Raw genomic sequence first — 8,729 nt, forward strand, 5'->3', positions numbered from 1 at the left:
CCCGCGGCGGCCCAGGCAATCCCCCGGCCACCCGGTCCGGGCCCTCACCCTTCAGGCCAACGACCCCCACCCGGCAGGGGGCCAGCCTGCCCGGAGAGACAGAGCCGCCCCGGCCGCCGACACGGGCAGGCGCACCCGCCCCCCACGAAAGTGGCCCTACAAGACCAGAGGGGCGCCCCGCCGCAGAGGCAGCGGGGGGGGCCGGAGACGGGCCCGGAGAGAGGGAACCCCCCAACAAGGCGACACCCACGCAGGCCCGACAACGGAGGGCCCCAGACCCAGGCATCCCATTCATTCATCCATTCAACTATCCGATATATACTAATAATAATATGATATACTATACATAATAATAATACTACTACTACTACTAATAATAATAATAATAATAATAATAATAATAATAATAATAATAATAATAATAATAATAATAACCATCTTTGTCAAATATAATATTGATAAATTATTAAGTTTTGATGTCCTGCCAATGGAGGCCCAAATCCTCCATGGCAGGACCCGCTAAACCTTTTTCAGTTAAGAACGATTCTTTACTGTTCACTAGTTCTTCCATATTTCACCTACTGTGCCGAAATTTGGGGCAATAACTATAAAACCAGGTTAAACTCTTTACTCGTACCTCAAAAGAGAGCATTACGATACATTCATAAGGCTGGATATGGAGATCACACTAACTCACTATTCTTACAGTCTAAAGTACTAAAACTCATGGATCTAGTGGCATTTCAATATGCACCAGTAATGTTTAAAGCAGAAAATCATTCGCTACCGGATAACATTCAGAAATTATTCATTGGGAGGGAAGGGGGTTATCATTTTAGGGGAAACCTAAACTTCAAATATTTATTTGTGCGTACAACAAAAATATTTTTTTGTGTGTCAGTTTGTGGAATTAAACTGTGGAATGGTTTGAATTTGGAGTTAAAAGAATGTACAAACATAAAACAATTTAAGAAGAAATATAAAGAAATGGTTTATTTGAGGTATAAAAGCTGTGTGTTCTGCTATTCTGTCATGTTGTCTTTGTATGGTTATATACTTAGATATACGTATTATATTTATATGATAGTAATATTATATTTATATCATAGTTATATTATATTTATGATAATCTATCATAAATATATATAATTTAATAATTTATAATGAATGAAATCTTGTATTAAACAGGTTATTTTTGTAAAAAGGATATATATTTATACAAATTAGTGTATAGTATAAAAAGTAAATACAGATATATAATTTATGTTTAGTTGTGGAAAGGGGGTTGGATTAAATAAGTTTATACTTCCTCCAACTCCTTTTCGAAGATGTAACTTGAAATATGTGTTTTGATGTTGTTTTTTTTCTTTATTTGGTGGAATGCCCACCTGGATTTGTTTTCTTATTCAATGCAATTTTCAATTCAATTACATTTTATTTATATAGACAACAGATGTTGTCTCTAGACGCTTTCTCTTATCTTTTTTCTTGTTTTTTATACATGTTCGAAATAAAAGAAAAATGAAACCGTGTGGAAATGGTCTGCTAGCCCTTCCCAGAGCGATGGCTGGTGTTAATTATTCCAGTAGGAGCATCGCTGTTTCCTCCTCTGCCCCATTGGCAAACACTCTTGAAGACCCCAGACCTGCAAACTGCCAAATCCTTAGTTTTTCAGAGATGGTCACGCCTGCTGCTGATTGGTTATTACCAGCACCTGGCTGCCACCTGAACTCCTCATCTCCATGTGAGCTGCACAAGTGGACATCCTTTTTCAGGCAGACTGTTTCTGCATTTTAGCTTTGTTTTCTCAAATGAATAATGGCATTTAGTCACTTGTTTTCATCTGAGGTTTTATAAGTCTTAGAACTGAAAAAAATATTTATTTAAATTTTCAGATGACTATCTCAGCTGATTGGAGGCTGATAGCTATCAGCACTAATTTATGCTTGTAAGGGATTCAAGTTTTTCTAATTTAACATTCATTGATGAAACTCTACTATTAATTTGAAGGAATATCCTGCTTTACAGAATGCTGACAAGACGATTCCTTTATTATTGTATTAATTTCAACAGCTATGTTAAGATGCACCTTGGAAAAGGCTCATATTAAAAATATGTGTATATATATATTTACTTCAATGATACAACTGTTTTTGTACATTATCTACAATGTTGTATTACTTTAATAAATAGGTTATTTCACAGATCTTTCTAAGCATTGTGTTTTCAGAACAGAACTTGGAACTGTTCGTCGTATCAGCCACAGCAGAAAATTATCATTGCGCTGGATCAACTGCCAGGTGGTAACCACGGCAACAGAGATTCAGAGAAGAAGAGCCGGCTACCGCAGGACGGAGACATGAGTGATTTTGTAATTTCTTTTAATTGATTTGGTGAATTTAATTTAATTCTGAAAACTGGGATGCAGAAGAGCAGAGGAAAGAAAATAGCCGAGCGGACTAGAATATCTCCCGTTGCTAAGTCGTATCTCAGGTCCGTCCTAGTTACTGGAGAATAAACACTGTGTCCATTAAGGACCTTATGGGACGGTAGTGTGGGACGGGGACTTTTTCCCGGTGCATGTTGAACTCCGGCAGGGCTGCCCTTTGTCACCGGTCCTGTTCATAATTTTTATGGACAGTATTTCTAGCCGCAGCCAGGGGCCGGAGGGGATCCGGTTTGGGAACCTCAGGATTTCGTCTCTGCTTTTTGCAGATGACGTTGTCCTGTTGGCTTCATCGGACCGGGACCTTCAGCATGTGCTGGGGCGGTTTGAGGCCGAGTGCGACGCGGCAGGGATGAGAATCAGCCATGGTTTCCACCGGGAAAGGGTGGCATGCCTTCTCCGGGTGGGTGGAGAAGTCCTGCCTCAGGTGGAGGAGTTCAAGTATCTCGGGGTCTTGTTCACGAGTGAGGGAATGATGGAGCGTGAGATTGACAGACGGATTGGTGCAGCGTCCGCAGTTATGCGGTCGATGTACTGGACCGTCGTGGTGAAGAAGGAGCTGAGTCGAAAGGTGAAGCTCTCTATTTACCGGTCAATCTACGCACCTACCCTCACCTATGGTCATGAACTTTGGGTAGTGACCGAAAGGACAAGATCGTGGATACAAGCGGCCGAGATGAGTTTCCTCCGCAGGGTGGCTGGACGCTCCCTTAGAGATAGGTTGAGGAGTTCGGTCACCCGGGAGGAGCTCGGAGTCGAGCCGCTACTCCTTCACATTGAGAGGAGTCAGCTGAGGTGGCTTGGGCATCTGTACCGGATCCTCCTGGACGCCTCCCTTGGGAGGTGTTCCAGGCATGTCCCTCCTCCCTAGGGAGGTGTTCCAGGCATGTCCCTCCTCCCTAGGGAGGTGTTCCAGGCATGTCCCTCCGGGAGGAGACCCCGGGGAAGACCCAGGACACGCTGAAGAGACTATGTCTCTCAGCTGGCCTGGGAACGCCTCGGACTCCCCTCGGAAGAGCTGGAGGAAGAGCTGGAGGTGGGAAGTGTCTGGGGAGAAGGAAGTCTGGGCATCTCTGCTGAGGCTGCTGCCCCCGCGACCCGGGAACGGATAAGCGGAAGAAGATGGATGGATGGATGGATGGGACGGTAGTGATTGTTGCAGGTATTAGTCAAACCCTCAGGTGTTACCAAGGAAACTGAGTTATGGCCTGTTAAAAAACTTTGTAACTTACCAGGTTCCAACGGCTGCAGACGTCGCTCAGCCGCTCAGCTGTGGCTTGTTATAAAACTAATGATTTCAACTGAAAACACATTAAAGCATGAATAACTGATTTAATATTTATGTTTTTTGGTAAGTGACCGTGGTATAAGCGGGATAATGCCCTTCGAGGTGATATTAACATAAATATATGGACTTCGCGGAGGCAAACCGTTCACGCCCCCCGCGTCTCCATATATTTACAGTATGTTAACACGTCGTCGGGCATTATCCCTTACTTAACCTACTACGCATGTTTTTGGACTGTGGGAGGAAGCCGGAGTACCCACGCAAGCACAGGGAGAACATGCAAACTCCACACAGAAAGACCCCCGCTGGCCAGGGAGTCGAAACGGGAACCTTCTCGCTGTGAGGCAACAGTGCCCCCCTGAACAATATATACTCCATAAGTGACTGACTTTTAATCCTTTTATATAAGTATATATAAGTTAATTAAGGTCATGTTTAGGGATGCCCCGATACCAATACTGGTATCGGTATCGGGCCGATACTGCTCTCATATACTCGTACTCGCAAAAATTCTCTGATACCACGCACCGATACTTCATTGTTGTTGTAGCTGCTGACGCCCCCCCCCCACACCTCTGGTCATCCTGCTGCTGCTTCCACCTGCCTGCTGTGTGCTGCTGACGTCCCTGACTCCCCCAGTCTGGCCTTTGGCAGGAGGGTCCCCCCTTATGAGCCTGGTCCTGCTCAAGGTTTCTTCCCTCCTAAAGGGGAGTTTTTCCTTGCCACTGTTTGGCTTAAGGCTTTTCTCCCACTATGGGAGTTTTTACCTGCCATTGTTTATGTAATAATTGCTCAGGGGTTTATGTTTATGTTTATGTTTATGTTCTGGATCTCTGGAAAGCGTCTAGAGACAACATCTGTTGTATTAGACGCTATATAAATAAAATTGAATTGAATTGAGTTACTGGATATTCTTGTGTAATTGCCACAGAATTGACACACATTGTTGTATTTAATTAATTTCTACAGAAGAATATTTATTTTATTATTATTATTTTATATTTATTTTCAAAACAAATCATTTTTTCTGGGGACCCCCTGGCTCACCATCGAGGAGCCCAGGGCTGGGGGCCTCACTGTTGACCTCACATTTATTTTTTTGTTCAAAGATATAAAACAAATTTGATGCTAATCGACCTGTTTGTTCTCCTTTTTTCCAAATGAGAATCGATAAGAGAATCGATAAAGAATCGAATCGTTAAACAGAGTCGAAAATGGAACCAGAATTGGAATAATCTTACCAATTCCCATCCCTACTCGGGGTCATGTTCTCCGTCTCTGGAAAGCACCTAGAGACAAATTCTGTTGTAATAGATGCTATATAAATAACATTGAATTGAATTGAATTGTGATGGACTGTATCCAATGTATCCAGTTAATTACTGCAATCCATTACAGGCAGGGAGACACATGTTCATGCTGATCATGTTTGCTTTTTGATACTTTTTTTTACCCATGAGTGGATATTTTCCTGTTCTCTTTTACTAATATTGATGTTGTGTTCAAAATCATGTTTTAGTGATATCAAAGGAAAAACAGTCATAATCACAGATAAGTGGACGGCCTTATCTGTTATCCTTGAAGCTGGAAACAAAGCATCTGATGTGATACACACTAAGGTATCTCCATTACTAGAAAATATCTCAAGTACAATTTTTAGTTCATGCATGAAAGAGCTTTTTTTGTGTGTGGAGGCTAATGGGATAACTCTTGGGACATTTGCCATTAATGGTTATAGATTAGTGGAAAGGTCGGATTCAATCTTAAACAGGCTCTTAAACTACAAACATAATGTAGCAAACCCCTGGCATTCATTTTTCTGTTTTTATATGTAATTTATACACTTTCATTACCCAGTACTATTATATATACTGATACATACAGTATATACACATACAAATATATATATATATATATATATATATATATATATATATATATATATATATATATATATATATATATATATATACATACATATACATATGAATATATGTTATTTTCACTATAAACCGCATTTTATGAACTTATATAAATACTTGTATAAGATGTTTAAATACCACCCAAATTTGGAAAAACCAACTTGAACTATGAGGCCCCATAATAATATAAAATGGCAAGTCATAATTCTTGCACGCCTTTGAAGATTTCTCAGAATCTCATAGAGATTCAATATATCATAAACATGTAGAAATTGGACCTAGTTATATACCGACAGATGATAACTTAGGACTGTGTTTCTCAAGTATGGTAAGTCTGGTCCTTGAGGGAAACTGCCCTGCAGCTTTTAGACGCTTCCCTGATTATATTATATTATATTATATTATATATATATATATTTTTTTTTTTTTAAAAGATGCTCAAGACCCATCTCTTTAAACAGGCTTTTAACTGACTCATTTAACTCTTTAATTTTCTATGCTCACCCCTATTTTTATTGGATCTTACTACTCTGTTTTATATTAATCTTTAGTTTATCCTGTTTTATTATCTCATTGTTTTATCTCAATGTTATATTTAAATGTTTAGTCGTTATTTATGGTCTATTTTATACTTTCTATTGTCTTATTCTCTTATGGCCCTTTTCCACTAGTACCTACTCAGCACGCCCCGACTCGGGACGGCTCGTCTCGTCTCGCCTCCACCCGCTTTGTCCTCGTTTGTTTTTCAACACCCAGATCAGAAGTAGGAGTTTGGAGTGAAGCTGCATGACGTATTTGATTGTGTGATCTAAATAGAGAAGACAACAACACTAAAGATGTAGAACCTGGAGGAGATGATAGATGTGCTGCTGGGTCTGTGGCTTAAGTTCGATATAAGTTACATGAGAGTGAAAGAAGCTTCAAGCGGTTACGTTTTTTATTTTGTTCGTCGGGCACTGATGAAAAATAAAGCCTGATTTATGGTTCCGCGTTAAAACGACGGCGTAGCCTATGACGTACGGTGCGCGTCGCCGCGTACCCTACGCCGTAGGCTCTCGTTGGTGTAACGCGGAACCATAAATCAGCCTTCAGCTGGAGCCGTGAGCAGCTATGAAGAGACAGAGCTCCTGGTAGATCTGGTCGTTCCTTATCTCTGTCTAGATCCCTTTTTAATTCTCTCCTCAGCACCAGGTTTATGAACATCTGACCCTCAGAGTTGGATCACCAAACAATACGTCACAGCAGCTTCACCCCAACCCGCCCACTTCTCACCTGGGGGTCGAAAAACAAACGAGGACAAAATTAATAAGTTTGTGTATTGTTTTTATGTAAAGCACGTTGTGCTGCATTCTATGCATGAAAGGTGCTCTATAAATAAAGTTTGATTTGACTTGATTTGATACATATATACATACAATGTACATTTATTATTATATGTAGATATATAGATGTATATTATGGATATAGATATGTTACATGTAGGTATGTGTATGGATATATTGAGTTGTATTATTCGTACAGTATTTGTGTATCTATATCTGTTAATTGATTTATAGTTATATGTAGATATGTCGATATATAGATTTATAGTAATTTTTATGTATATAATTGGAGGTAAATATATGAACCAACATATATATAGCATATCTACTCTTATATAGTTATTCAAGTATATTGTTATACCATTACTGTCTATTGTTCTCTATTATATTGTAGTATTATAGTAAAGTAATGATAATGTAATAATATGCATTATAATTACTTCTGGGTTTGTTTTGTTTTGTTTTGTTTGCCTTGATTTTTTTGATTTTGACTATATTTATATATACATATAATTGAGTATTATATCACTGTATAGAACAGTTATTAAAGTAGGTATATATATATATATATATATATATATATATATATATATATATATATATATATATATATATATATATATATATATATATATATATATATATATATATATATATATATATATATATGTGTGCGTATATTTGTACTTTTTTGTACTGCAGGTTCAAAATAAAATCTTCAAATCAAATCAAATATATATATGTATATATATGCACACACACACACACACACACACACACACACACACACACACACACACACACACACACACACACACACACACACACACACACACACACACACATATATATATTCACAAAATAGTTATATTGTGGCAGGATGACCACAATATGACATTATTTTCCGATCTAATCTGTTTCTTTGAACACTATCACCAGTGCAGAGTGTTGTTCCTCCCTACCAGGCTGTGCACCATGCAGCCAGCAGATGGAACCACATGTCTGAATATTCAGTTAATTTTAAATTGATGCTCTACTGTACTCAGTCCAGCAGATGGCAGACCAACCTTATATGTGGATATGACATCGAGGAGCAAGAAGCCCAACTTTTATTAAATGTAACCAAAGGATATAAAGTCTTTTTAGGACCAGTGCACCTTTATTTTCATTCATCAAGCTAACACAGGGACTTTTTTATAACAGTAGTTGAAACACTGAAGATCTGAAGTGGTAGCACACACACTAAAGCCTGTCAGACCTCGGGAATCTTGTTGCAAGACATCTAGCAAATGTATTCTGGCTGCCCATTTAGCTCATTAGCTTTAATAGATCAGTAATTGAAATTCATCAGAAATTCTTGTCAGTGCACTCCGCCTTGATGTCAGTGGGCTTTAAACACCTGCTCAGCCTCCATTACCAGGGTCCTCGCTGGGCCATCTCATACGACAGAGTGACAGAACATTAGTCACTCAGATAATCAACCTTAATACAATGTTTTGCGCTAATGCTCTTCAAGAACTGTTTACTTCTCATGCCCACACGCCGGTCAGGTTAGTGTCTTATCGCAGAAGAAGTTCTCTACTAGATGAATGTGGTCAAATTTTCAGAGATTACCTTGCTCTTCGGTTGAATACATATACATATATATACTTCATTGTCAAAAGTATTCACTCACCTGCCTTGACTCACATATGAACTTAAGTGACATCGCATTCTTAATTCATATTGGTTCAATATAGCATTGGCCCACC

This window comes from Cololabis saira, chromosome 6, assembly GCF_033807715.1.
Source record: "Cololabis saira isolate AMF1-May2022 chromosome 6, fColSai1.1, whole genome shotgun sequence".
Classification (NCBI taxonomy): Eukaryota; Metazoa; Chordata; class Actinopteri; order Beloniformes; family Belonidae; genus Cololabis; species Cololabis saira.